The sequence below is a fragment of the Vulpes vulpes genome, chromosome 14 (assembly GCF_048418805.1).
Source record: "Vulpes vulpes isolate BD-2025 chromosome 14, VulVul3, whole genome shotgun sequence".
Taxonomy (NCBI): Eukaryota; Metazoa; Chordata; class Mammalia; order Carnivora; family Canidae; genus Vulpes; species Vulpes vulpes.
In genome coordinates, this window is record NC_132793.1 from 78083981 (window position 1) to 78089221 (window position 5241).

A 5241-nucleotide genomic window follows, 5' to 3' on the forward strand; every position below is an offset into this window, starting at 1 on the left:
GTGTTAACATATGACCTCATCAGGGAAAAGTTATTTAAGTGGACAGGTCTGAAATGAGAGTGCACAAAGTCCAGATATCTGGTCACACACGTGTCTCTCCTCTAGGACTCCCCGCTCAAACCACCATCAGGCCAGTCTTACTGACTGAGGGACTGTCATCTAGGTGTCCGTTGTTTTGCTGTCCACGGAGGATAATAGTGGCACCAAGTCTTAAGGTTGTGGTGAGGATTCCATCTGATAAAGTATGGTACCCACTTTCAAGGTGGGTGGCACACTGTAAGCACTCAATAAATGGGAGTAATAGTGCTAGTGAATCTTATAAAATCCTACAAGGTAATTGTATTAGTTTGGGGTTTTCCAGGGAAACAAAACCAGGAGAATTTATACATACATACGAGGTTTATTTTAAGGAATTTGCTTATATGACAAAGGTGGGCAAGTCCAAGCTCTGCAGGGTGGGCTGCAAGCCTGGAGGCCTAGGGAAGAGCTGATATTGTGGGCTGCCTGCTGGTTGAATACCTTCTTGCTCAGGAGAGGTCAGTCTTTTAGCCTATCTGTGCCTTCAACTGATTGGATACAGCCCACCCACTTCACAGAGGGCAATCTGCTTTCCCTAAGGCGACCAATGTAAATGTTAATCTCATCTGAAAACACTCTCACAGAAACATCCAGAATATTGTTTGGCCAAACACCTGGGTGCTGTAGCTCAGCCAAGTTCCCATATAAGATCACAGTAGACTTTACTAGCACCATTTTAAAGATAAGAAGCCTAAGGGTCCGAGAGGTTAGGACCATGACATGCAGGTGGCCAGAGACAGTCTCTGAGTAGGTGAAATGTGAGTGTGAGACCTCAAACAAAAAAGAGGCTGCCTGGAGGGGAACTATCCCAGGCAGCACCCAGGGAGATGACAGGCCTGCTGCAGGTGTGGCTGTACATCCAAAGGCCCAGAGGAGACGGGTTTTGGAGGCAGGGCAGCTTGTGCAGGCCTCTGGATTTCCTTCTAAAGGAGATGGGGCCATGGGGAGCTTTCATCCAGGAATGACATTATCTGGTCACCCCACTTGCCGGGGAGCCGAGAGGTCAGACTCTTCGATTTCATTGCTCCCTGAAAATCCAGGTTTATATTGGCTGCCCTTGAATCTGAAAACAGGCTCGTCACAAACCAATACTTGAAAAGTCACTCAATTTAACGTCTAAGTATTAAAGGAGGAAGGCTCTCACAACCCACGGGAACATTCTTCGCTTCCTCCTTCCCTCTGGGGCTCCTGAAGGCCCATGATGGAGCCGAGGGCCTGGAGCTGCTGGGATTCCTTCACTTCTCAACTACCCACCCCTCCGTGGGTCTGGGGCCGGGAGCATTGCTGGCCTAGGCCAACTGACACAGGCAAAAATAAATAGATGAATAAAAGTGGCTGCACCTTCTGCTGAGGGAGGAACTTGGGGTTAAAATCAGCACTTCAATTTAAAAACTTAAAACCCCGCAAACCCCCGAGCCGGCATCCTAGACTTGCAAGCGGAATTGATTTCACCGGTGGGCCGTTCCTTGGACAGGCCGTGAAGTGAGGGCGGAGGGAGCCGATCTGGGGTCCATGCGTGCCGGAGAGAAACGGAGGCGGTCCGTGTTAGGGCTCCCTGAGGACAGAATGGGGTCCTTACCTGTAAAGAACCCTGGATTTAGCCCTTCACGTCCAGGATCACTGAGGGAAAAAAGACTCAACGCCCAAAGTCAGAACGTATCATCAGGGGACCAACGGGAGGATTCAAGTTCAAGGGGCCCCCTGCGGAGCGTGTCATTGGGTGAACACCGCAGGCTCCCGGGGACCAGTGGAGACCGCCGCCCGCGGCCGGGCTCCCGGCGCAGCACGCAAGGGCCCCGCTGCATTCCGCCTCTGCGCCCCGGGCCCCCGGGTAAGCTCCGGTAGGGAACCTGGACCCGGGGTGGGAGGACAGTGCCCTTGGGGGGCGGGGGGCTTCCTCCGCGGAGCAGCTGATGCCCGCGCGGCGGGGCTCCCGGGACTGCGGGGACTTCCCTTGGAAACATGAAATGTAGCTGAAGGCAGATCCCCAACGAGGGCGATGGTGAGTATGCAATTTAACTAAGATACATCCCGCTTCCTTTCATGGGGCGGAATGTAGCACCTGCATAAGAAATGCTCCGGGCCCGGGGCTCAGCAGCTGGGCGTCTGCCTCGGCCCAGGGCGGGACCCCAGGTCCCGGGATTGAGTCCCGCGTCCGGCACCCCCCCCACCCCCCGCAAGGAGCCTACTTCTCCCTCGGCCTGTGTCCCTGCCTCTGTGTGTGTGTGTGTGTGTGTGTGTGTCTCCCATGAATACATAAAATCTTTTTTAAAAAAGGAATCCTCGGGATCCCTGGGTGGCGCAGCGGTCTGGCGCCTGCCTTTGGCCCAGGGCGCGATCCTGGAGACCCGAGATCGAGTCCCACGTCGGGCTCCCGGTGCATGGAGCCTGCTTCTCCCTCTGCCTGTGTCTCTGCCTCTCTCTCTCTCTGTGACTATCATAAATTAAAAATAAATAAATAAATAAATAAATAAATAAAAAGGAATCCTCTAAAATTCTCATGAGTGGCCTGTAGGCCTTGTGGTAGGGGACCCTGGCCAAGCGCCTGCCGGGGTGCAGCGGAGGGCTGTCCCCAAACCCACCCACCCGAGTTCAGGCGCAGGGGACTCGCGGGCCTCCCATGCAGCACAGGCCCCCTCCAGGGTGCTTTGCCCTCTGCTCTCCCACTTGGTTCATAGTAACTCCATGAACAGGGTTTATTCCCCTCGTTTCATACGCTCAGACATGGAGCCAGGTCAGCTACCTAATGGAGAGCCTGGACTAAAATTAAATTCTACTTACTGCAGACTCTGCCCTTTTCATTAGACCAATATTAAAAATACCAGTTCTAGGGCCCTAAACCCCAGAGTTTCCAGTTATTGACAGAACCAGGATTTTTTTTGAAGTGCTGGGCAGCTTGTGGAATCCCTCCATGGGACTGCACAGCTTCTTCACTATCTTTGATTTTGCCAATGAACAGAAAATTGTGCTTAGGAATTTAGTTGACTGCTAAAAAAAAAAAAAAAAAAAAAAAGCTTCCAGCTTTGAAAGGGCTTGAGACAGAAAGGCTGCTTCTGGAAGCTCCCCTGGAGCACACAGGTGCACTCGGGGTCAGTCAGCACACATCCGAGAAAGAGGACTCCCATCACCCGCAGTGCTGGGTGCTGAGCGCCCCTCTGAGTGGCTCACACACCCTCTCAGCTGAACCTTGCAGCTGCCCATCCAGGTGCTCTGTCTCCAGTGGGGATGGGAAGCCTGAAGCTCCGACTCACTCATCCAGGCCAACTCTCTGTTCAAAGCAGTCCTTCTATGCGGAAGAGCTAATTCACCAACTGGCTAAAGAACTCAAGGAAGATCAAGGAAAACACGAGAAGCCAGGAGATGTGAGAAGGCAGGGCAGGACTCCGGGCCTTGGGGTGAGGAAGACCCGAGGCACCTGCACACCTGCTGCTGCACCCTTCCTTTCATCCCCAGAACCAAGGTGGCCTCACTAGGGTTCATCCTCCTACCATCCTCTGACTCCTATGCCCTTTGGTTTCTTCCAGAGCCTTCCCACCATTGGCTCTTGGCCCCTTTCTTTCTTTGTCCTTAACCTTTTCTTGTACTGGTGCTTTCACAGTCATCTGTGAGTAAGATCTGGCATGCCCGCCTTTAATAGTCATTCCCCTCAGCCTCACCTGCCCCAAGTCGCCTCCGACCCATTTCGTCCCTCCCCCCAGCCGCAGCCTGCCTCTCTGGTGGTCACCACCGTGGTTAGTGACGTGCATCCATCTGGCAGCCCCCACCAGAAACCTAGGCGTCATTCTTGATCCTTCACTTTTCTTCCAAGTCATTGCTCAGTCTTACAGAGGGTGCCCTGTAATCATGCCTCAGATCCCTCCAATTCTCCCCACCGTCCCCACCGCCAGCGCAGCGCTGTGTGCGCTGCGTGCCGGTCTTCTAGTTTGACCAAGCTCCCCTACGTCCTGGTCCTTAGTTCTCTACACAGCAGCCACGGTGATCTCCTCAGACACAAAGCTGACCCTGCCACTCTGCTGTTTAACCTGCTGCAGTGCCTCTGTGTTACTCCTAAGTTAAAGACTCAACTCCGTGTTGTGGGACACAGACCTTTGGTGGTACGATCCTGCTCACCTGTCCAGACTCATTTCCCCCTCTCCCTACCCTGCCACCACTCAGTCCAGCCAATCCTGCCTCACCCTTCCAGGATCAATTTGGATGTCACCTGCCCAGGACGTCCCCTGTGGTCTCTCTTACCTGCTTAGACCCAGTGCTTACAGCCATCACACCACAGTTGTTGACTTGTCCACACCCCCAGCTAAGGCAGGGCTCCTGCTCCTTGACAACCTGTGCTGATTCTTCCCTCCGTATCTGGTGCTCGGTGGAAGCTCAATAAACACGGGGTGAGTGGATAAGTGACCTGGCAAGGCCACAGGGAGTGACCAGGAGCTGATAAGAAGGACTCTGGGGTTCAGAGTACAAAACATTTTCCTCCTTTAGGGGCACGCCTGGCAGCCCACGCGGCCCTGGCCACGCGCTGTGCCGGCCTCGGCTCCGCTCGCTGCTGCTGGCTTTCCCTGAATTCGCCCGGCGACCTTCTTTCTCACCTACATCCTGGCTTGGTTCTCATCCAAGAGCGGATGAGCCCAGGAGCGGGGCGGCTGGGACAGGCCCAGGCCCTGCGGCGCCCCTCATGCGCCTCCCGCCGCCGCCCCGCACGCTCCGCGGGGAGTGGCCGCGCTGCACGAGCACTGCCTCCGCCTCCGGGCCCGGGGGGGAGGGGGCGTTTCGCCCCGGAGCCACCGCTCCCGCCTCGGTTCCGTCCGCTTGGCGTCGGCCGGAGCTTGGTCCCGTCGGCCCTGAATCTGCGCGCTGGGCGGGCCTGGGAAGGGGCGCTCTGCAGCCTCCAGCCGAGCCCCCGCCTGCCCCCCGAGTCTCGGGTGAAACAGCCCTCGGAGGGGCAGCTACACGCTGTTTTGTCAGAAAAAGAATCCCCGCTTCCTGGACGGCCAGATTTATTACAGCAGTGGGCCTGACCCTGCTGGACCTCGGGGCCGGGGAGGGGCCGGGGGGGGCCGGGGCGCTGGGGGAGTTGAGTGGGGGCTGACCCTGCTGGACCTCGGGAGCTGGGGGGGCGGGGCGCTGGGGAGCCGGGGGGCGGGCAGGGGCGCTGGGGGAGCCCGCGGG

The 5241-nt window shown here is 56.2% G+C and overlaps 1 long non-coding RNA gene across 1 annotated transcript; it reads right to left on the reverse strand.

Moving 5' to 3' along the window:
* Positions 1-380: 380 nt before the first annotated feature.
* Positions 381-4696, reverse strand: LOC140595448 (uncharacterized). The gene is made up of 2 exons (XR_011997061.1): positions 4312-4696; positions 381-1657 (listed from the first exon to the last, which is right to left on the reverse strand). It is a non-coding gene; the product is annotated as an uncharacterized lncRNA (long non-coding RNA).
* Between the last annotated feature and the right edge of the window lie 545 nt (positions 4697-5241).